The sequence below is a fragment of the Sus scrofa genome, chromosome 14 (genome assembly GCF_054392235.1).
Source record: "Sus scrofa isolate SSC_HxYL_T2T_F1_AM1 chromosome 14, Sscrofa_HxYL_maternal_Yorkshire_Landrace_v2.0, whole genome shotgun sequence".
Lineage (NCBI taxonomy): Eukaryota > Metazoa > Chordata > Mammalia > Artiodactyla > Suidae > Sus > Sus scrofa.
The window spans coordinates 124623217-124648746 of record NC_139396.1 but is presented as its reverse complement, the minus strand read 5'-3'; the positions used below and the strand labels follow the sequence as shown (position 1 = coordinate 124648746).

The 25530-nt window shown below is 39.7% G+C and overlaps 2 protein-coding genes across 3 annotated transcripts in view; one reads left to right on the top strand and one right to left on the bottom strand.

Annotated features, from left to right (window-relative positions):
• Positions 1-1569, top strand: part of HTR7 (5-hydroxytryptamine receptor 7) — a 106666-nt gene extending 105097 nt beyond the window's left edge. The window contains exons 3-5 of one of the 2 annotated variants that reach the window (XR_014825704.1): positions 45-154; positions 543-1122; positions 1473-1569. The gene's annotated coding sequence lies outside the window, so the exon portion shown is untranslated. Of the gene's footprint in view, positions 1-44; positions 155-542 lie in introns of both variants that reach the window. The other variant, XR_001301123.3, reaches the window with a different exon arrangement.
• RPP30 (ribonuclease P/MRP subunit p30) overlaps positions 1-25530 on the bottom strand; it is a 345838-nt gene that overhangs the window by 153034 nt on the left and 167274 nt on the right. The gene's annotated exons all lie outside the window — the stretch shown is intronic.

Genomic DNA, 25530 nt, shown 5'->3' with positions numbered 1-25530 from the left:
TTGATTTGATTAATGAGAATTTATTTGACTCCTGCTACATTTAGTACTATGGACTTCGAGGGAACCAGGATGGGGAAAGCAAGTCCTTACTTTTAAGGAATTTGCCATCAAATAGAGAAGGCAGACACTGCTCAGCTTGTCACCATACAGTAAGGTAAGGGCTATAGTGCTTTTTAGGGAGTGACATGTTTCTTTCCTGTAATATGAGATGGGGCGGGAGTTCCTGTTGTGGTGCAGTGGAAACGAATCCAACTAGGAACCATGAGGTTGCAGGTTCCATCCCTGGCTTCGCTCAGTGGGTTAAGGATCTGGCATTGCCGTGAGCTTTGGTGTAGTTTGCAGATGCGGCTTGGATCCCACGTTGCTGTGTCTGTGGTATAGGCCAGCAGCTGTAGCTCCGATTCGACCCCTAGCCTGGGAACCTCCATATGCCACGGGTGTGGCCCTAAAAAGCAAAATAATAATAATAATAAAATAAGATGGGGCATTATGATTAATTGGATTGATTCGGGTTTTCATATGTGTTTAATTTTTTTCATCAGGAACTTAGTTATTCAAGTTGGCTCTTTATCCCGCCTGACTTGAACACCTGATCATTGAACTCTGCTTCATTCTGACTCCAGGGCCTGGACGCTGGACGCTGTGCTTCCCATGTATGGCAGCCAAAGGCAAGGAAAAGGTAGAAATTGAGAGAAAATGAGAAAAAATATCAAACAAATTATACTGTTTCACCTATGATATAACTCATGCCAAAGGTACAGCTTTGGTTGAAACTAAGAACTGGGAAAATCACTGAAATAAATGTCTTACCTGTATTTTATGACTATTCAGCAAGAATGACTATTATAATTAATCTCTCTTCTCACTCTAGGGTATCAGCTATCTCCTGGTAAGGCTGAATATTGGGAAATGATCTTGGGAAGTAACTTGTAAGAGATACCTTAAGGATGGTTGCCTTAGTGTTTAGTTTTATTCTGTAAATACTCAACAGGATCAACAGGAGGCACTCATAGAGTTCCTAGGTTTTCTGGAAACTGTTTCATAATTTTCTTTTATTTATTTATTTTTACAGCCACACCTGTGGCATATGGGAGTTCCTGGGGTAGGGGTTGAATTGGAGCTGTAGCTGCCAGCCTATGCCACAGCCATAGCAGTACCAGATCTGAGCCGCATCTGCGACGTACACAGCAGCTTGCAGCAATGCTGAATCCTTAACCCACTGAGCAAGGCCAGGGATCAAACCTGTATCCTCATGGGCACTATGTTGGGTTCTTAACCTACTGAGCCACAGCGGAACCTCCATAAATTCTTAAAGCAGGAGTTCCCATCTTAGCCCAGTGGAAATGAATCTGACTAAGAACCATGAGGTTGGGGTTCGATCTCTGGCCTCACTCAGTGGGTTAAGGATCTGGTGTTGCTGTGAGCTGTGATGTAGGTCGCAGATGCAGCTCGGATCTGGCATAGGCTGGCAGCAACAGCTCTGATTAGACCCCTAGCCTGGGAACTTCCATATGCTACAGGTGCAGCCCTAACAAAAAAAAAAAAAAAAAAAAAAAGACAAAAAGAAAATTTCTTAAAGCATTTTACTATGGTGTCATGTGCTTGATATGCCTGTATATGTTTTTGATGATCATATTTTCATGCAGTTTTATTAGATTCACTGATTACAGGCATAAGCTAAATAAATAAATAGAAAATTCAGGAAAATTTTCAAATAGTTTATACAAATATAATAATGTCTTAATTGCATCTGTAGATGATGGAAATTTTACTTTCAGCATTTTGATTGTCATTTTATGGATATAAACATTTAAAAATCCTTCATTTCTTTGTAAACAGTTCATTCCCCTTCCATCTGAGAACCTTCACATATGCTTTCTCCCTCTGTCTGGAATTTTCTTCCTGTTGTCATTTATTTACTGTGTGTCTTCATCATTGTTTAGTAATTCTTCAAAGGCGTGAGCCATGTCTGTTTTTTTCACCAATATGTTCATCACATAGCACCATGCTTGGAACACATATAGTAGGCAAATAATATATATTTCTTTTTTAATTGAAGTATAGTTGATTTACAATATCTTGTTAGTTTCGGATGTACAGCGAAGTGATTCAGTTATTTATATATATATATATATTTTCCAGATTATTTTCCATTGTAGGTTTTTATAAGATATTGACTATTATTCTGTTTCATAAAGTAAATCCTTGTTCTTTATCTATTTTATATACGGTAATTTTTATCTGTTGATCCCATATTCCAATTTATCCCTTTTCCTCCTCCCTTCCCCTTTGGTAATCATAAGTTTGTTTTCTATGCTTGTGAGTTTGTTTATGTTTTACAAATAGTTTCATTTGTATTATTTTTTAGATTCCATGTATAAGTGATGTCTTTCTTTATCTGCCTTACTTCACTTGGTATGATAATCTCTAGGTTCATCTGTGTTTATTTCTGGGCTCTCTATTCTGTTCCATTGATCTGTGTGTGTGTTTGTGTGTGTGTGTGTGTGTGTGTGTGTTTGTGTGCCAGTACCACACTGTTTTGATTACTGTAGCTTTGTAGTATTGTCTGAAGTCTGGGAGGGTTATGCCTCCTGCCTTGTTTTTTCCCCCTCAGGATTGCTTTGGAAAATCTGGGTCTTTTGTGGTTCCAAATAAATTTTAGGATTACTTATTCTAGTTCTGTGAAAAATGTCATGGTTAATTTGATAGGGATCACGTTAAATCCATAGATTGCTTTGGTGAGAATGGGCATTTTAACATATTGATTCTTCAATTCAAGAGAATGGGATATCTTTACATTTCATTGAATCATCTTTAATTTCCTTTATCAAGATTTCTCTTTTTTTTTTTTTTTTTGTCTTTTGTCTTTTGTCCTTTTAGGGCTGCACCCGCAGCATATGGAGGTTCCCAGGCTAGGGGTCTAATCAGAACTGTTGCCGCTGGCCTATGGCAGAGCCACAGCAATGCCAGATCTGAGCCACGTCTGCAACCTACACCACAGCTCACAGCAATGCCGGATCCTTAACTTACTGAGCGAGGCCCGGGATTGAACACGCAACCTCATGATTACTATGGGAACGCCAAGATTTCTCTTTTCAATGAAAAAACTCATACTCATCCTTCTCAAACCATTCCCAAAGATTAAAGTGGGGGGAACACTTCCAAAGTCATTCTATGAAGCCACCATCACCCTGATACCAAATCCAGACAGACATTACAAAAAAGGAAAATTGCAGGCCAATATCTTTGATGAAAACAGACGTAAAAATCCTCAACAAAATTTTGGCAAACTGAATCCAGCAACACATAAAAAGGATCATACACCATGATCAAGTTGGATTCATTCCAGGGTCACAAGGATGGTTCAACATATGTAAATCAATACACTATATTAACAAAAGAAAAGACAAAATCTACATGATCATCTCAATAGATGCAGAAAAATCATTTGACAAAATTCAAACTACATTCCTGATAAAAACTCTCACCAAAGTGGGTAAAGAGGGAATTGCTCTCAACAGAATAAAAACGACTGTTTATGTCAAACTCACAGTCAACATAATATTTAATGATGAAAAGCTGAAAGCCTTTCCCTCTCACTACTTCTTTACAGTGTTGTCCTGGAAGAACTAGTGGCAGCAATCAAACAAGAAAAATAAATAAAAGGTATCTAAATTAGAAAGGAAATTAAAGGTATCCAGATTGGAAGAGAAGAGGTAAAATTGTCATTCTGTGCAGATGACATGATACAGAAAACTCTAAACACTCTACACAAAAACTATTAGAAATATTAGAATTCAGCAAGGTAGCAGAGTACAAGATTAATATACAGAAATCTGTTGCATTTCTTTGCACTAACAATGAAATATCAAACAGAAAGTAATAAAAAATCCCATTACAAAACACTTCAAAAACAATATAATACCTAGAAATAAACTTGATGAAGAAGGTGAAAGATCTATATGCTGAGAACTATGAAGCATTGATAAATATTTATTAATAGGAAGGAAGGAAAAAAAAAAAAAAGGAAAGCCAGAGTCGACTTGGCACAGTTTTTAATTTTCAGGTGTGGAAATCCAGGAGACTTGGTGTGATCAAATGACAAGGGCAGTGAGTGAGTGGGAAGGACCTGGAATAAGCTCTCCTGTGTGCAGTTTGGGGCAGGGCCTCTGCTACATGGTGCTGCTTCTTTTTAGGGGTTGAATTGGAGCTACAGCTGTTGGTCTACTCCACAGCGACCGCAAAGGCAGATCCAAGCCGCATCTGCTATCTATGCTGCAGCTTGTGGCAACACTGGATTCTTAACCCACTGAACAAGGCCAGGGATCAAACCCACATCCTCCCAGACACCATGTTGGGTTCTTAACTTGCGGAGCCACAACAGAAACTCCGGTGACGCTTCCTTTGCATGAGTTTCTCATATCAAGAGAGCGACTTTTTCTTAATTTTCTGCACTAGTGAAGCAGAGCTATGTATGTGTTATGGCCCATATGTTGAAACTTGTTTTATCGACAGCTAGCCAGATGGTCCCTAACAGCAGACAAAGAAGCCATTTGGAAACTTTCAGCAGGTCAGTGCATTTTGAAAGCACAGGACAGTAAGGCATATTGTGATGTCATTCCTTACTTACTCTAAGCAGCATGCATCAAGAAAAGGAAGGCCTTGTTAGCATTACATGTGAAACATGTGGCCCTTGAGAACCAACTCAGGGGACCTCCTGTGCAGAGACAGAAGTTTATTTAATTGGCTCTCTCCTTCAGCTTGCTTTGTCTACACCTTCTCTGGAGAAGAAAAGTAATTTCTTAACTTTAAACACTTTGGTTTTTAAGCTCCTGCTGGCTATTTTTTTTTTTTTAACTCCAAACCCTGCTTATGCAGTGCTAGCAACAGAGATGTGATATGATCATCAATAAAAAGGTAAAGGCACAATTTACAATAGCTAGTCCAAAACAGAAAGTGAAAGAGGTTGATAATTGTGAGAAGTAGTTTCACAGAAAATGGTTATGTTGGGCATTTGACACTTAAACAAAAGCTGAATTAAGGAATGAAGACATCTTGTAACTGTGGCTCTCTGGACAGACACATGAAATCTTAGCTTCTATTCAGGCTATATAATTTGTGCTCAGAGATTATGGAACAAATGGAAAGTAATGGATTAGAAATATTCAAGAGACTCTAAAGAAATGAAAGACTAATCCATGTTTCTTCCTCTAAGAAATTCATTCTTTCATCCATTTCCTCATTCAATCAAACACATATTTATTAATATGTCAGAACCTATCTAAACATTAGAACCCAGTGGTGAGTAAGACAGAAATGAATTCCATTCTTGTGAAGCTCAAAGTCGAGCCAAGGAGCTGAACGTACACAAATGATCATAACAAAATGTGATGTCTATTATGATAAGGCACATACCAGTAAGTTTAGAAAGATATGCATACTTCAATATACTGATATAAATATTTAAAACTCAGTGGAAGATAGAAGTGGTAATTCAAAATAGCAGATGGCAAGAACTATCTAGAGTTTATCTTTGATGTGCATTATGTAATATTTTTGTTGCCAAATTACCTTTCTTAATTACATTTTGATTGGGCTATTATTAAAATGCTCTTTATTCCTGAAACACAGACAGTCTCACAGTGGGAGAGATGGTGCAGAGCTTTGCAAGGCAGCAGAAAGTCAGCTGTAAATATAAACATTTGTCATGGCTAATTCACAAAGCAAATAATCCACCTGTACAAAAATGAGATATAACTGTATACACAGAGAATTACAGACCTAAAGAATCTCATGGATGAGCTAGTAGAACTCTCTACTGGTTAGCAAGTGAGAACATGCTAAATGAGAACTGTGTTTTGTCTGAATTTGTTTACAAGATGCAGTATAGAGCAGCGCTTTGCAGACTGACTCTGGCGAAGGAATGTTCTTTAATCTGTGACACAGCCATGCACTTGAAAAATATACAAATGAATTATAGGAAAAGTGAAATGGAAAAAAAACTACACAATGTAAGTCAATTTTTTTATTATTATGTGCAGTAGACATAAAATTCCATTTTAGTTAATATGGTCAGAACAAAGAAAGCATGAAGAAAAAAGAAAAGTAACACAAGAACTGACCATTGTCCACTGAAAGTGTGCAGTTACTCCATCATGGAAAACCCAGTGATTTCTCAGTTAGGAACTGACTGTGGCATAACCAGGACATGGCAGGACACTTGAGTGTGCAAGGTTCTTCCATGGCATGTGTGATGAGTGTGATATATGGAGGGTGAGGAACAGCTCACCTCTGTGGACTACACCTGGGGTAGCAGAAGTGCGGAGAAGTTACCTGCTGTCATGAATCAGAGAATGTTTGTCAGAGTTCCCATCATGGCTCAGTGGAAATGAATCTCACTAGTAACCATGAGAACACAGGTTCCATCCCTGTCCTCGCTCAGTGGGTTAAGGATCTGGCATTGCCATGAGCTGTGGTGTAGGTTGCAGATGTGGCTCGGATCTGACATTGCTGTGGCTGTGGCATAGGCTTTTGACTTTGATTTGACCCCTAGCCTGGAAAGATCCATATTCCACAGGTGCAGTCCTAGTATCCACAAAACAAAACAAAAAGACAAAAAAATGTTTGTCAACAAAAGAAAGAATTGATCTTTGTTAAATATGTGTTGAATATTAGCTATTGAGAATGAGATGTTGACCTTGGCCAAGGTCTGCACTTTCGCCGCTGTGCATGTGTGTATGTGTGTGTGTGTTGGCAGTAATTAATACAACTCACATTCATTGAGTGTTTCTTACTCACCAGTTATTCTGCTAATCCTCAAAACAGCCCTAAAAGGCTGTTATCTCCGTTTTTGGGGTGAGGGACTAAGGTTTATGGAGCCCAAGAACATTAACTTGTGAGTAGTAAATCTGAACTCTCTAGCTGGTGTATACTTTTCTTTACATCACAAAATGCAACTCAATGGTTACTGACTTTTTGTGGGTCTGGAAATATGCATCTGAGCCCAGAGTGAACCCGCTCTTGGTTCTCCAAAGACTTCTTCTTACACTGAATACCCTAAGGGAATTGTTGAAGGTTAAATCCCAGATAATTGTGAAGGAAACAAAGGTTGTTATTCCTGCTTCCTAATCCTATTCTTGGATTTCTGAATTTCCAGATACCAAGTATCTCAGTGCTTTCTCTTGGTTATGCATTTCTATTGCAGCCCACCTGTGATGGTTCATTTTATGTATCAGTTTGACTGGATTATGAGGTGTCTATATATTTGGCTAAACATTATTTCTGCGTGTGTCTGTGAAGGTGTTTCTGGATGAGATTTGAAGCCATAGGTTGAGTAAAACAGATTGCCCTCCCCAGGGTGGGTGGGCTTCATCCAAACCATTGAGGGTCTAAATAGAATGAAAGATGGAGAGTGGGAGAATTCACTTTCTGCCCTTCTGATTGAGCTGAAACATCATTCTTTTCCTGCCCTTGGACTGAGACCATCAACCCAAGGTTTTCAGGCCTTTGGACTTGGACTGAACTGCATCACTGGCTCTTCTGGGTCTCCAGCTTGCAGATCGTAGGACTTTTTAATCTCCATAATCACATGAGCAATTCCTTATAATAAATCTCTTTATATACATGTGTGTGTTTGTGTGTGTTTATAAAACCTTCCATCTCTATGTATGTATGTATAGATACAGATATCTATATATGCACACATATATGTATCAATAGGATATTGGTTAGTATGTATGTAAAGATATATATGTATATAATGTATGTATATTAATAACCTATGTATAATATATATAAAAGAACATTGGTTCTTTTTCTCTGAAGAACCCTAATACAGGGAGTTTCCTTCATGGCTTAGTGGTAATGAACCTGACTAGTATCCATGAGAATGTGGGTTTAATCCTTGGCCTCTCTCAGTGGGTTAAGGATTGAGCATTGCCATTAAGCTGTGGTTTAGCTCGCAGGTATGGCTTGGATATGGCATTGCCATTGCTGTGGCATAGGTTGGCTACCATAGCTCTGAGTCGACCCCTAGCCTGGGAACTTCCATACTGCACCTGTGGCCCTAAAAAGACAAAAAGAACCCTAATACATTGTCCTAACTGCTGTTGCCCTACAATGTGTACTTTTCTATAGTCTCCTCATTAAAAACTATTTGTCCTGTGTCCTATTCTCTCATCTTTGCATCTTTTGATGGTCAGCCTATAAATCAAATACACTAACCCATTATTCAGAACCCATGTCTCCTTCTTACAAGGTACATTCTTTCACTGGGGCAAAGAATTCCTTGGATCAAAGGCATTCCTTGGATATCTGAACCTGAGAGAGCGTTGATAGAAATTTCAGACAGTATGACAAGTTGGTGTCGGTGATGGCGGCTCCAACCAGACCTTGTTACTTACAGACTGTGCCTCCGCTCCCCTCCTGCCCAGGGACCCCTGCAGCTGAAAGCCTGCTGAGAACCAAACCCATCTCCACAAACCCATCTCCAGATCTCTCCCACCATGTTGGAGCTGAGCCCTAAGGGAATTGCCCACCTTTTTAAAGCACAGAGGGATGAGGGTAGTTAGGTTTCAGCTGATGTTTGTCAGGACATTCAGCCAGTTGCCCCCAGTCCTGGTCTTTGTGGGCAGCAGCTTCTCCTGGTTTTATGGCTCCAGAGAGACATTCTATCAGGAATGTTGACTGTCAACCCCACCACTCCGTCAGCTTCCTCATCTGGCTCCATAGGAAAGGCTTGAATATATTTTACATGTGGAGATAAAATTAACACCTGAAAATATTTTTGGGTGCACAAAGATTACTCTTTATATTGCTTATTTGGTTGGCTCTTAGAAATTTAATTGTAGAAAGCTTTTAAATATTGGCTTTTATCGGCAAAAATAAAAGATTTAGTAAATTAAATCAATTAAGGGAAAATTTGGCTTAATTCCCAATCATCCATTTGGATCATGCAAAGCACAGATTTTTTTTTTTTTTGGATATAAACCATCTCTTCAATATTCTAACATGAATTGTAGCAGGGCATGCAGTTTTACAGTGACGCTACCTAGCATAGGCTGAGGTAAAATGTTTTCATTTCCATTTCTCCAGGGCAAATATAAAAAGGACCCTAATTTATTTGTCTACCATTGGTGATGACAACTGAGGAAAAGACATGTTTTCTGGAAAAGAAATTCATAGCCAGAGTTTTAGAATGATCTTATTAGACAAGCTTGAGCTTCTGAAAAGAATAAAGCAGAGCTTTTAAATTTGGTATTTCTTTCTTTTCTTTTCCTTTTTTTTTTTTTTTTTGTCTTTTTCCAGGGCGTCACCCACAGCATATGGAGTTTCCCAGGCTAGGGGTCTAATAGGAGCTGTAGCCACCGGCCTATGCCACAGCCACAGCAACGCCAGATCAGAGCCGTGTCTGCAACCTACACCACAGCTCATGGCAATGCTGGATCCTTAACCCACTGAGTAAGGGATCGAACCCGCAACCTCATGGTTCTTTGTCAGTTCTTTGTTAACCACTGAGCCACGATGGGAACTCCTTAAATTTGGTGTTTCAAAAAAGTGGAAAAGGATGATGATATGTGATAAACTCCATTTATGTATTATGTTGTTTTGTCATAGTTTAAGTTATTAATAAAAAATTAAATATACAATTAAGGAACCCTTTGTACCCTTTACTAGAGCTGTGTAACCTTGGGCAGGTTCCCTAATCTTTGTGTTTCTGTGTGTCAGTTACTTCATCTGTAAAATGGGGATAATGCTGTCCAATACATCTTGGGATTGTTGACAGGATTAATGACAGTTGTGAAGAACTGAGTACTGAGCCTGATGCACTGATACCCCACTGGTGTCCTCTGTTACTGCTCTTACTCCTCCTCTATCCCATTCTTCCCCAGAGGCAGCCACTTTTCTGAAGTTACTGTACATCCTTCTGATCAAAGCTTTTATGCATTTAATACACAGTCATTGTGTCTGTAAGGAATTTATCTTTGTAAATTGTACCTGTATTGCCATCCTGTGTGTGCCATCCTTCTGCAACCTGCTTTTGCCCCAGGGCTGCATTTGTGAGATCTCTTTGTATTGAGAGATATAGATTAAATTCATCCATTTTAATTCCACCACAATATCCAGTTAGCTGAATATCCTGTGACTCACTCACTCATCTGTCCTCTCAAGGGCATTTAGTTTATGTCTAGTTTTTTGGGTAACTACAAGAATGCTGCTGTGAGCATGTATGGACCTGTCACGCTACCTATATTAGTGAAAGTTTCACCTATAGGGGGTGTCCCAGCCCTTTTCACTTGGGTTGCCCTGTCAGATGCCACTGTGCCTCTAAATCAAGGCTACCCTGAGGGCACAACCACAACCCATGTACCTGTTTAATGCAGACCTGTTGGGAAGTTCCATCCCAGAGGATGCTATTCAAATTGGGGTGTATGCACGGCACCAGTATCACCCCGACGTGTAAACATGCATACATGCACACACAGAACGTCTACTCACACATGTGCACACATTCACTTGCATGCATGCACACACAGGGACTTTCTCAGCATGAAGAGTTGTTAAAGAAATCTATTTCCAAGATCCTAACCTTGACCTGCCCGAGGACCACATGTGAGTTTCCACTTCCTCCTTCACCACCTCCTCTCATTTTACAAAAGAAATGTCTCTTATCCACCCAGGATCTTCATATGTGCCCCCAAAGGGACAATTCAAAATATTGGGGTCCACATAGTTGCCTTTAATTGAGGGCCTGTAAATTCGCAGTAGAGCTCCCTGTACATATTTGTGTTAAAAACTCGGGTAGAATTTAAAATCCGGATAAAATATAGGATGTCCAGTTATATTTGAATTTCAGGAAACAAGAAATTTTGTACTATTTTAGTGTATGTATGTCCTGAAATAGTATTACTAATGTGTGTCATGTGAACATATTTATATTAAAACATTGTTTGTTGTTTCCTGAAATTCAGATTTAACTGGGCATCTCCTATATGAATACATGTGTGTGTGATAGAGAGAGAGAGGGAGAGAATGAGAGAGAGCTTGCTAAATTTACATCCCTAGGGAAGTTAGAAAGTATTCTGACCCCCATGGGATGATCTGGATTCAGGTATATGGTAGGGTGGGATGATAGGACATTTTTTGTTTAATGATCTCTCCCATTCCTTCTCCTGAATGACAAAAAAACACATAACTTCTGATGGGGAGTTGGTGTGAAAGCAAAACTGGTCAGAAATACAGACAGCATTGTGTCTTATTTCATAGGGACCATGAACTCATGGCAACTCCTTGGTCTTTAAACATCTGTGTTAGACTCAGAATATTCAAGCGCTGTGAAAAGCACACCAGGAAACACCAGTCTATGAGGAGCGCAGTCTGCATTTGGCTCAGTCTTGGCTCACCTGCATTATTTGCATGCTTGACAGGGGGAGCCATGTTTATTTCCTAGAGCTCAACAGTGCACCTTTGAGTAAAAGCAACTTATATTGGAAATAAGTTAGTGGTTTATATTTTCTTGACCATGGATTGACTTGTAGAAGAAATGTCTTTTTGCAAAAAGATTCTTAGATGTTATAAATCCATATACATTCCTCATTTGCACTCAAGTTTCTGCCCAGCCATCACCCATCAGCCAATTCTCAGCTCATTTGTTCATTCCTATCACATATTTATTAGATTTATTTAACTTAGTGGAATTTGTTATTCATTACTAATTTATTTAGTGGAATTTGTTGTAAAACATGCACTTAGTCACTAATATTCTGTCAGTAACCTTTGCAGTACTAGTGGCCTCATTCCTTTTAGTTTGTTGTTAATTTACAGTGATTCCTACTTCATTTTATCAATAAAGAATATTCATAACTGGATACCTGAACTCAATGAAAAAAAGTCTTTCTAATCATTTCATTAAAGATGCATTTTCAGTAAAAGTTTACATTTTTACTTTTTTTTTTTTTTTTTTTTTGTCTTTTTGCCTTTTCTAGGGCCGCTCTCACGGCATATGGAGGTTCCCAGGCTAGGGGTTGAATCGCAGCTGTAGCCACCAGCCTATGCCAGAGCCACAGCAACGTGGGATCCGAGCCATGTCTGCGACCTACACCACAGCTCATGGCAATGCCGGGTCCTTAACCCACTGAGCAAGGGCAGGGACCGAACCCGCAACCTCATGGTTCCTAGTCGGATTCGTTAACCACTGTGCCACAATGGGAACTCCTACATTTTTACTTTTAATAATCATCAAAACTTCCAGTACGCTTATGTTTTTGATCAATAGTAATTTCGTAGTAATGAATGAATGCAATAGTAATTAACAAATTAGTAATATTTAAATTACTATTTGAAATAGTCATGATAATTAATAATAATGTTTTTTTGGCTGAACATGTGCCAAGTGGAAGTTCCAGGGCTAGAGACTGAACCCATGCCACAGCAGTGATGATGCTGGATCTTTAACCTGCTACACCACCACTGAACTCCAAAGAAAATTTTTTTAATCAAGGAAAAAAAAATTTACCCTCAGAGTCTTAAAGACACAAGAAAATATTTTTGTAATTTAGCATTATATAATGGCATTATGGAATAACAAATATAGTAGAGTGATCAATAAAAGACATTCAAGCATAAAGATATATTACATTAAGATAAACCTCACTGGTGACATGGAATAAAAAGACAAGCTCGAGAAAGAGTAAAATTTCTAAATGTTAAAAAGAGCTGGTTGTATATTTTTAAAAGTAGATAGTATTGGTTATCTGATATCACTTTTGAATAGATTTAAAAGAATGACATCATAGTTCAACTTTTTAAATGTCAGTATTTACAATAATTCTTACATTACATCTTTTGCAGCTCTTTACATTTATGATTTAAAAGTTTACATGCCTATTTAAAAATCTGCAAGCGGCTGCATAGTTTTTCAGAATTATTTTATAGAGTGCATGCACAAAAAATATAGATGCTCACAAGCTCTCTGGTATGGCCAAAGTGGGACCGCTGTGGAGGAGGGGGTACATGTCATTAATTAGATTTTGCCAACTTCTAAGTGGTTGCCCCCTTTTACACTCCAACTAGCAGCGTATGAAGCTTCCCATATTTTCACATTTTATCAAATACTTAGTATTGTCAGCTTTTATGGCTTTGCCAGTCCGAAGGGTGTAAAATGCTATCAACTTTGTGGGTTTAAATTTCTACTCTGATTACTGGTGAGGTCCAACTTCCTTTCGTGTATTTTTTCGCCATCTGTATTTCCTCTTCTGTGGCTGGCCTTCTCGTATCTTTGCCCATTTCCAACTGATAATATCTTTACAGAAGGTTGACTTCTGCAGCGTCTCTGGGGAAAACATCTTCAAACTTCTTTTACTCTCCTAATTCTCAACCTAGTCCTTAATTAGTCAAAAATAGTTCCTTTAACAAATCATTCATGTTTTGGGGTCTGTTACTTAGAGGCTTTCTTCTACAGAACTTAACTGCTGATTTTCCTCGCATTTAAAGCAGCAAACCACGAGGCCCCTTCTGACTGTTTGATGAGAATTCCAGATTTTTATGTTGTTAAATAAACAGATAACTTGATACTAATGAAAAATAATATGTAAAATTAAAGTAACTTGTCACCTTACTAAGAACCTAGAGTCATTGGTTTAATAAGAGCTGATTCTTTTAAACAATTTTTTTTTTTAGAGAAAGGGTTCCCTCTTGAGGTGTTTAGTGATTATTTGAAATACAGTCAGTTTCTGACTTATGAGCTAATTGGCCAGGGTGATGAGCATAAATTGAGCCATGGAAATATAACTGGTTTGCAGAATGAGTTGAACATCATGGCTGATACAGGAAATGGCCTTAATTTTCCTCCGAGCACTCTTTTCAGTTCTTACGATCAGATCTCCCTTCCTTGCCCCTGGATACCAACCACGCCCCTTTCTCATCACTTTCTGTGATAAGAAAATTTCCTTTTGGTGAGTTCTCTGGTGGCCTAGTGGTTAAGGATTTGGCATTGTCGCTACTGTAGCTCAGGTTCCATTCCTGGCCTGGGAACTTCCACATACTGTGGACATGACAAAAAAAAAAAAAAAAAAAAAAAGAAAGAAAAAGGAAATTTCCTCTCTGTGATTAAAATTCACTTTAAAGTATTCATCTTATTTAAATTTTTTTTGGATTTTTTTAGGGCCATACCTGTCTCATATGGAATTTCCCGGGCTAGGGGTTGAACAGGAGCTGTTGCTGCTGGCCTGCACCATAGCCACAGCAATGCAGGATCTAAGCCACATCTCTGACCTGCACCACAGCTCATGGCAACACCAGATCCTTAACCTGATGAGAGAGGCCAGGGATTCAGACCCGCAACCACATAGATACCAGCTGGGTTCTTAACCCCCTGAACCACAATGGGAACTTCCACTTTAAAGTATTCCAAAGCCCAATTTGTTGAAAGCTTTAATCCTAAAGCCAGTTTACATTTTCCCTTCCCCCAGCTCAGTCCTAACCTGAGGTCTGTGACTCAGAACTTCTGAGGGAAAGAGGGTGTGGTCTCTGGTTTCACACATCACATCCTTCCTCTCTAATTCCCTTACTGGAAAAAGAGGAAGGATGACAGAATAAGGAAGGAGACATGAAGAACAGGGACAAAAGTGGCGTCATTTGTGGTTCTCTGATATGACGGGTGACTGGGTGCTGGCTGTTTTGTGGGTCCTGTTTTGGGTGTTTGGAGCACATAGCCATTCTTATGTAAGTTGTGTGCTCTCCAGACAGCTTCTTAGGTCCTCTAGTTCCTGCCCCAGTGGCCACTCCACAACCTCTTACTATGGGTATTCCTCTGCTTCTGGCAGATAATTCTTTTGGGTGAGATTTTCAATCCAGCTCAAGCCCAGCTGCTTCTGTGACATCTACTTTGCCCAAGATCAGTCTCATACATATTGGCCAAATGCTAGGAGTGTGAGCTTCTCACCCAACCCTATTGTTCTTTCACATCATCTTGGTATACAGAGCAGTTGCAGCTTCCCTCCTCACTTTAGAAGTCCCCAGGCTGTGGCTACTCAAAGTGTGGTCCAGGGACCAGCAGCATCGTCATCCTGTGGAACTTTGTTAGAAACGTGGAACTTTAGGCTCCATCCCCTACCGACTGAATCAGAATCTGCTTTCCAGAGTGAACTCCAGGTGACTGATGTCCACAATAATGTTTGAGAGGCTCTGACCTTGGCCAGAAGCAGGGTTTTTTCCTCTGTGTTCAGGTTGACCCCTCAACTCCCAGGGATTCACGTGAAGCTCTCTCAGTTCCCTGACAACAGCCTATTTGTATGCGCCCTGAGCTTGTACCCCTTGTACAGCATCATCCTGCTAGGGTACCTAACTGTAGAAACCTTTGGTTTCTATGACTTTCTCTGAGAGCCTCTGTCACTTGGATGGGAAGGTGAATGCTGTCTTTTCTTTCTTTCTTTCTTTCCTTTTTTTTTTTTTTTTTTTGTCTTTTTAGGGCCATACCCATGGCATATGGAAGTTTCCAGGCTAGGAGTCAAGTTGGAGCAACCTACACCATAGATCATGGCAATGCCAGATCCCCTACCCACCAAGCCAGGCCAAGGATCAAACCCACATCCTCTTGCATATGAGTTGGGTTTGTTACCAGTGAGCCACAATGGGACCTCTGAATGCTGTCTTTTCTTACTCCATTAGTAGAGGGGAGAACATCCACAAGTTCCCCCCCCAAGGCCCAGAAGTCACCCCCTCCCTGACCCACTTAACACAGTCTGGTCCTTTGCCTAGAAAGGCTCAATAAAGGGATGGGAGTGAGGATCAAAGAACCAATGTCATTTAGCAAGACTTAAAGGGAGGTGACTGACAGATCTATGGTTACTCTCTTCAGAAGGTAGAGGCAGTAATCCCCTCTTGTCCTCAGTTTGGACTTTGTTCAGGAGTCAGTGATAAACTAGAAAATTACATTGTTCTTCTTACCATAAGAAGTACCCTTATATTTTATAACATTATGAAATGTGATCTAGCTTTAAAAATTCTTTTCACATCATAAAAATGCTAAGGTTGTTAAGAATAAATCAAAGAAGTATAATTTGTAGGCTGTGTTATTTAGACCAACACTTCTAGTGACAAGAAATAAAATGCTGTCGTCTTACTTCATTCATGGGGGATATATTCCAGGACCTCCAGTGGATGCCTGAAACCACAGATAGTACTGAATCCTATATATACATTGTTTTTCTTTTGTCTTTGTTTTTGTTTTCTTTTTACAGCCACACCTGCGGCATATGGAAGTTCTCAGGCTGCAGGTCGAATCAGAGCTGCAGCTGATGGCTTATACCACAACCACAGCACCTCAGCGTCCAGGCCTTGTCTGCAACCTATACCACAGCTTGCAGCAGCACCGGATCTTTCACCCACTGAGTGAGGCCAGGAATAGAATCTGCATCCTCACAGAGAATATGTTGGGTTCTTAACCCACTGAGCCACAGTGAGAACTCTTACTATGTTTTTCCTGTACATATATACCTATGATAAAGTTTGATTTATCATTTAGGCACAGCAAGAGGTTAACAACAATAATAGTACAATAGAACAATTATAACAATGCATTGTAATGAAAGTTATGTGCCTCTGGTCTCTCTCTCTCAAAATAGCTTACTGTACAGTACTCACCCTGCTTGAGGTGATGTGAGATGGTAAATGTCTACATGCCAAGGTGAAGTGAAAAGAATGATATCAGCATTGTGGTATAATTAGGCTATTGTTGCCTCTCTGTTGATACATCAGAAGGGTTCACCTACTGCGGGTGATTCTGGATCATTAAGCCATGGAAATGTCCATGGTTGGATGTCAGGAGCGGATAATGTCAATGGTATCCTGGGTGGGATAGAGTGAAATTTCATCATGCTCCTCAAAACAGCACACAACTTAACATCGTCTATTTCTGGAATTTTCCATGTAATATTTTTGTACTGCAGTTGACCACAGGTAACTGAAACCATGGCAAGCAAAACCATAGGCAAAGGGGGACTGTTGTAGCTGGATAAAATTGAAGCAGAAAAACATCTTGAGACCACCTGACAACGTAGTAGGGCAGCAGAGAGGTAAGCAGAGCTCAAAGCTGTTTTTTTCTCCAAGGGCATTGCCTCATTGCCTTAGGGCAAAACTGGGCTTCACTTTTTAAATTGTTTAATTTTTCTTATGGCTGCACTCAGTGTATATGGAAGTTTCCAGGCCAGGGATTGACTCCAAGCTGCAGCTGCAGCAACACCAGATCCTTTAACCCACTGCACCCAGCTGGGGATTGGAACCTGTCCTCCACAGCAAACTGAGCTGCTACAGTTGAATTCCTAACCCACTATGCCATGATGGGAACACCTACAAGGTTGTGTTAGTTTCAGGTATACTATAAAGAGATTCAGTTATACAGATATCCGTTCTTTTTCAGATTATTTTTCCCATGTAGGTTGTTATAGAATATTGAGTAAGGGATTCAATTCTGATGGATTTAAGATACAGGAATGAAAGGACCTACCATGAAGGGGAGTCTAGTAGGAGATTCTCCCCCATGTTAAACTCAGATCTCAAAAGGCTGAAATACCCCCAGAGTAGAAGTCTGTAACTAAACCCACCTCATTTCTCATTTCTATGCCTATATGTCTTCAGATAATATTTCCTTGAGTTGGTGGGAGGGGAAGAAAGGAAAAAAAAAAAACCCACACTTTGCTAGGAAGTTGGGGGTATGTCTCTTCTAGTGCAGATTTGCAGCCTTGGTTTACATTGTCTGGGTGGTCTAGGGAACCCCAATCCTCTTGATTTAATTTGAGGTGGTTCAGAGGGAGTTAATAAAGCTTCCAGGTGCTTGGAAGAACCAAATGCAAATTCTCTCTGGACAAAGACATATTAAGTCTAGTCTTCAAAGAATTTCCATTAATATTTTTCAAGGATGATGCTCTGTATGCAGTAAACAAGCAAATAAGTGAACATATAAGGAAATAAGTGAGAACCAGTTAAAAAACAGAGAGTAGAAACAGAACCCTCAAAATTGCAATTAAAATTTTAAGTTGATTGTAAAGAAGAAAGAAAAATATAATAAAAGGGAAATATATAAACTTCTAAACATTGATTAGGCACATAAAGCAAAATATTTTATATTCATGATACATTATAAATGTTACCTCTTAAGAAATTATTTCCCCCATGATTGGATTGGTAGAAGATTCTTGCGAGTACCATACCTACAGACAGAGGACAAGTTCTTTTACTGTAAGTCTCCCGTGGCAAGTGTGTTAGGTATTCGTTTATTGCTCCAAGACCCTCCTTTTCATTTTCTTTTCTCTTTTTAACATTTTTTTGGTCTTTATTTTTTAGGGCCACACCTGCGGCATATGGAGGGTTCCCAGGCTAGGGGTCCAGTCGGAGCTGTAGCCACCGGGCCTACACCACAGCCATAGCAATGCCAGATCCAAGCTATGTCTATGACCTACACCACGGCTCACAACAACCCCAGATCCTTAACCCACTGAGCGAGGCCAGGGATCGAACCCACATCCTCATGGATACGAGTAAGGTTGGTTAACCGCTGAGCCATGACAGGAACTCCTTCATTTTCTTTTTAAAAGTTTTTATTGAGCTATATTTTATATTTGATATAATATATACATCTTATGGAAAGCTCAATGAAGTTTTACATATGCGTATACCCATGTAACGACCACTCCCTTCAAACACTGAACAGCATGAGCACCCCCAGATCACTTATACATCCACAATTCAGTGACCCCCCCAAACTTACCAATTTCTGACTCCTTTTTTTCTTAGAAAACTTTTATCTACTTTCGAATGTAATATAAATGGAATCATGTAGTATATACTTTTTGGTATCTGATATCTTTCACTCAGTGTTCGATGAGGGTCATCTCTGTTGCTATGTATTGTACTAGATTTTTTCTTTTTTTAAAGTTGTATATTGGAGTTCCAGTCGTGGTGCAGTGGTTAACGAATCCGACTAGGAACCATGAGGCTGCTGGTTTGATCCCTGCCCTTGCTCAGTGGGTTAAGGATCTGGCATTGTCGTGAGCTGTGGTGTAGGTTGCAGATGCGGCTTGGATCCTGCATCGCTGTGGCTCTGGTGTACTCCTGTAGCTACGGCTCCGATTTGTCCCCTAGCCTGGGAACCTCCATATGCCGTGGGAGCGGCCCAAGAAATGGCAAAAAGACAATAAATAAATAAATAAATAAATAAAAAATAAAGTTGTATACATTCCCTGGTATGGAATTTATCCATTTTATGGTTGGTGGACATTTGGGGAGTGTTAGGCATTATGCTGCTATGACCATTCTTGTACATGTCTTTCTGTAAACATAAGCCATCAGTTCTTATGGTAAGTGTGCCCAGGAGTGGAATTGCTGGGCATAGACTGTATGTGTATTTAGCATCAGTAAATACTACCAAATGGTTTCCCTAATTTATACTCCCAGCTACAATGGCATGAACATCCTGCAGAAACATCCTGTCTTCGGAATTAAATCATCCAGTGTCATTGCTCATATGATGTTAATGACCTTCTGCAAAAACTTTCAAGGGTAAAATTCTAGGGGACACAATCACTGTGACTTCTGCCTTGCTGTGGTTATCAGCTGCCCATGCAGAGAGGAGCAGAGCAGGAGATAAAAAAAGTTCTATCAATATCATTTAAATTCATGACTTCTGTGGTGCCTGAGGCCCACTTCATCTTGACCTTTCCTAAGTAAGTATGTGTGCTAGTAAATTTCAGGTTTTGCTTAAGTAAGTTTGAATTGGGTTTCTGACACCAGCACCCAGGAGCATTTTGCTTCAGAGAGCACCTTTGCTGAAAGGAACATGGCAAAGTCTCTCTCAGTCTATTTCCAAGGTCTCAGAGTTCAGAATTTTGAAAGTGAGTATTTTGCCTCACCAACCACATTGTATAACATTTTGTGTTTATGTACCTCCTAATTATGCCATAAAATGAATGCATCAGATGTTGTGTACGTGGACTATTGGAATTCCTGGGAATATTTACCAAGGTAGCTGTTGCAGGTAGGTAGGATTTTTCTAGACCTGAATGATTGGAGGTGGGAACCAGATGATATAAAGATAAATCTATTTTTTACTTTCCACAACCACGCTTGTTAATCCATTCACACATGAAAATAGACATCCCTTAGAATGGGATTATGTTTCAGATAATTCTTGTTTTAAACACATTTTATTTTTAACTCTGAAACATTAAAGAATTACTCTGGAGACGTTCATGTTCAAGGGAGGTGAGCATCTTCAGCAAAATGGAACATCACAGCTGATCTTTAGGAGACACGGTAAATACCCAGAAAAGAGAAAGTTAAGCAACAACTGCTTTAATTGTGGAGTCAGAGATCTTTGCATGTAAAAAAGTCTTATAATTTGGGAAAGAGACAAGTTACTAGAGAAGAGGGAGTTGCAAGAGTTTTTCCAGTATAAACAGTACACGGTATATGTCAAAGGTCTAGTTTTCCTCCTGGTCCTTTTAAATCAATTTTGGGGGTAATATAACCTATTTTTTGACCCATTTCAGTAATGAGAATTATTGAAAAAATAGAATTCATTTTTATTGAAATCAACTGACAGTCACCTTTGAAATTTTTTTTACTCAACATGTTAACTGTATTTTTGTAAAGCAGTTTCCGACAGCAATTAGAGCCTGTGCGCTCCCTTTTGGTAACTTTCAAAAGCGTCTGTACTATGTCAGATAAAAGCCAGAACATGTCCCATTTCTGCTTGAAAAGAATATGCCTAGTTTTCGATGCAGGGTACCGCTGGTGTATCTGGCAGAATTGAAACGGCGAAAATTGTTAAGCAGATTTCAGGATGATATAGGAAGTTCTGGCTTGCTTTCCACTGCTAACTGCAGTGATATGGCTGAGAGTGGGCTTGTGCCCTAAGTGTTCAAGAAATAGGCTCACCTAAATAGGTTGAAAACTGTATGGAACCCAATGTCCCTGTTCTTGGGGTATCTCCCCTCTCCTTTGCAAGTCACATGTGGCAACAGAGCTGCCCCAGGTAACTGAGACTCCACAAAGAAATCACCCATGGAGTTCCCATCATGGCTCAGTGGGTTAAGAACCTGACTAGTATCCATGAGGATGTGGGTTCAATCTCTGGCCTCGCTCAGTGTGTTAACGATCCAGCTTTGCTGCAAGCTGCAGCATAGGTCACAGATGTAGCTCAGAACTGGTGTTGCTGTGGCCATGGTGTAGACCGGCAGCTGCGGCTCCAATTTGACCCCTAGCCTGGGAACTTCCATATGCCACAGGTGTGACCCTAAAAAAAAAATAGCCCATTCTGATTCTCACTTATCACCTGAGTCACCCATTAGCATTCTCCATCCTTAGCTCATTTCTTGCTTTGGCAATGACTTTCTCCTTCCTTCTGCCCTTCTCTTTCTGCTGCCCAACAAAGGGTAGGTTTGGGCCTTGTGTATGTCATAGATAAGATCAGGCTGCAGCACCAAGCAAACATAACTGAAGGTGTGTTTGTAGTACAAAGAAATTACCACATAGAAAATATTACAGTGCATCTCCCCCCTCCCCCCACCAAGAAGGAATTTTCCTAATGTCTCTCCCCTTAGATCCTAGTTTCCACCAGCCCACCTCCCCACGGTAAGAAGGCCTTGGGCAGGCCAGTCTCTGTTTATCCTGTTAATATGTAAATTGAAGTTAGTTTTAAAGCTGTGTTTATTCTATTCTAAGACATCATTCGTTGTAAGATGCAGCATTATTCTATATATGTCTTCACCAGTCAGGGATTTATTGACAAAGGCACTAATTACAAAGGTGTAAGGGAGCCACAAAGAAAAGTGTAGAAACCTAAGGCTGACATCTGAGGAGATGTCACCACCTGAGGGCGCGCGTGTGTGGGGGTGTTGCGTAAACCTGGAAGGGGAGAGATGTGTAGAGCAGACTGCCTGAGCCAGGGGAGCTCCCAGGCAGAGAACGGGAGTGAATGCTCTGCCTCCCTCCCACATCCTGCCAGGCCTCTCCACTGGTCCAGCCCAGACTGAAGCCATCGGGCACAGGAGTGTGTCTACAGAAGGCAAAAATCAGCCTCACAAGGAGAAGCATGAAAAGTGGGTCTGAACAGTGAATCGAAGGTGTCTTGTAACAGACACTAAGAAAGAAAAAATTCTGCCAGTTAAACTATGAGACACTGCTTATAGTGTTAAACTACAAAGATACTTAGAAGTTTTATTTCACCTCTATTCAAAGAGCTCTGTTTGACATCATGTAGAGAAAGGGATTTATTTTTATCATGGAGTACTCTTCTGGATTTAAGATAACTACACTTCAATACCAAACAAACATGTAACCATTTTGAAAATATTTTGCGGCAGAGGCAGATTCTTTTTTTTCCCTAAAGGTGATTGCAACAATAGCTCTTGTCCCATAGGTGCTTCTAGAACCTTACTACTGCCACACTCAGAGGGGAAGTCTAGTTTCTCCTTGCTTGAATCTAGGCTAGGTTGTGACTTGCTTGTCCGCCAATAGAAAGCATCCAATGTGGTGCTGCGTGACTTCTGAAGTCAGGCCTGAAAAGATGATACAAATCCCACCTTGTTTGCTGGAGTATTTTCTCTGGAACCCAGAACTTCTATGTTAACAGTCTGACTGGTCTGTGGCCACCATGCTGTGAGGAAGCCCAAGCTAGTCCATCTCCAGAGGGACTACATGGAGAAGCCCTGAGACTACTGAGAAGAGAAAGATGCTTGGCCAGTTTCCAGCTGTTCCTGCTCCTTCCACCTCTGCTGTTCTGGTTCCAAACACTATGGGACTGCAACCTCATGAGAGATTTCTCAACCAGAAGCACCTAGTCAAGCCTTTCCTGAATTCCTGGCCCACAGAAACTGTGAGAGATAGTACAATTATTGTTGTTTTAAACCATCGAGTTTTGAGGTAATTAGTTATGCAGTAGCAGTAACCAAAGCAATTTAAAATGTCAGTTATACTCAACAGCTGTAGTACCAGGGATGTCTATAATTAATTGAAATGATGATGATATGAATAACCATAACCAAGTTTGCTGTTGGCCAGGAGGCTGTGTTGTGTCAGCCTCCTGGCCAACAGCAGTTGTGAAAGGCCATATATCTTAAGATTCATCCTAGTGAGGAGAAAAAAATGCAAGTTAGTACTAAAGAAATGTTATAGTACTGGTGTACAGGAAGGGACAAAACCAAGGAGTTGGGGAACTGGTTGGTAAGGTGACTTATTTTTGAAAAAGCTTAATATTTTATAGTTAAGATGATATATGCTCATTTACCAAAAAAAGAAAAAAAAAACAAATGGAAAAAACCTTTTAAGACTAATAAAATCACCAAAATCTCACCATTCATATACAAATGTATAGATTTTTCTTTTTTTTTCCTTTTTAGGGCCCTACCCACAGCATATAGAGGTTCCCAGGCTAGGGGTCTAATCAGAGCTAGAGCTGCTGGCCTACACCACAGCCATAGCAACACCAGATCTGAGCCGCATCTGTGACCTACACCACAGCTCAAGGCAATGCCAGATCCTTAACCCAGTGAGCAAGGTCAGGGATCAAACCCGCAACCTCATTGTTCTTAAATTCATTTCTGCTGCGCTACGACGGGAACTCCAAATGTATAGATTTTTAAATGCACATGGATACATGAATAAATATATGGATGGATGCTTTATAAATGAATTAATCCTTTACTGCAGCCTATGTTTCCCCACTCAAAAATGTGCTGATTTCATGTTTCTACTTCAAAAAATGAAAATTACATCCCTATATTTTACTGGTAGCCAAGTATCTCATTTACTTGACCAATCTTCTAATGATGGATATTTTGTTTCATTGTTTCAATTTTGCTTTTATCATTATTAAAACAATAGGCATGTTTATACCCATGTTTTCCCTATTGTGTAACTATCTCCTTGTGGAGAGTTTGTATATGAGATCTTTGGATTGAATGGAAGGCACAATTGTTATGTGATATGAATGGATAAAAATGCCTCCTAGAAAGGTTGTATCCACTCAAACTCCTATCAACAGCTTTTGAAAATACCAGATTTCTTTCTCCTTTGCCAGTGAAGGAGTTCAGAGCATGTCACCCCAGAATATGCAGCTTTGGCATATTGATTATTTTGCTTTAAAGGAACTTGAGAAACAGCTGATGCAAGAAGGGCATGCAAGCCCTCTTTTTTATTCCTAAAAGCAGGAGGTAAAACTCCTATGTGAACCTTGCCCTCTCTGTACCAGAAGGAAGGACGATGGTGTTGTTACCACCAGAGACATGGAATTGAGGCTGAAAGGAATCTCTACAAACAGACCTTGTTCAAATAATTCTGATCTTTCTTTAGCCTCTCTACATTGTTTCGTTACTTTCCACAAACATTTCTTTTCTTTTTTTTTTTTTCCAACCTAATATAAAAGCATGTAGGTTTTGCCATTTCTTTGGGTCTTCATTCCTTATGAGGACTCCTGTGTCATGGAAAACTTAATATAAAGGTGCATTTTTTAACCTATCTTATATCAGTTTCATTCTCAGGTCCAGCAGAAAAATCCATAGAGGGTGGAGGTAAAAAATTTGCCTTCCCTATACCAATATATGGTTTTTCTCATTCATCTGATGCCAGTCCTATGGTTTAAAAAGATTTCTTTGTGTTGCATTTGTTTGTGTTTTAGGAAATAACAAAACCGAGTATCTTTTCTTCTTTTTTTGGTCCATTTTAATTTTTTCTTTCATGAATTTGTTTATTCATAGTCTTTGTCCATTTTTTTTATAGTTGATTTATAAGAGCTCATCATACAGTGGTTGATTCTTTGTACATCATGTGGGTCACTGTATCTTCTAAGCCTTTCACACTTCTATAATTGTCTTATTTTGTTTTTGTTTTTGCTGCCAGGAAATACTTAATTTCTGTGTAAATTCATTTTCTTCTGTGGTTTCTGGCTTTGTTGTCAAGTTAGGAAAGACTTGTTCCACTCAGTTGTTATTGAAAGGGTTTACTCATACTTTTGTTTCATTTTTACCTTTATTAAAATTTTTAATCTAACTGGAATTGAATTTATGACATTTAATTTTTCCCAGTAAGGTGCATAGCCAGTTGACCCTCAATTCTTTAACGAATAGCAAATCTGTCCCCTGTGATTTAAAATGCCATATTTTTCATACACTTGTTGGCAGAAATCACAGGGAGGACAGGACTGCTGGTTGACTCTCAAGCTGGATGTGGGCAATCAGAGGCTTCTCACCCCTCCACTATCCTCGGAATGCATGGACCACCCAGTTTGCCCACATAGAATCCCCCTTTAAAAGCACAGCTTTGAGAGAGTAATGTGTTCTTGAGACCTTCTGGATGGTGTACATGACTGACCTCTGTATAAACTTTTAAGATTCTGGTAGGCGGGACCACCCAAGACAATCATCTTAAGTACTTTGCATATTTTTTTTCTCCTTTTTTTTTAGGGCTACACCCTCTGCATATGGAAGTTCCCAGGCTAGGGGTTGAATTGGAGCTGCATCTGCCGGCCTACACCATAGC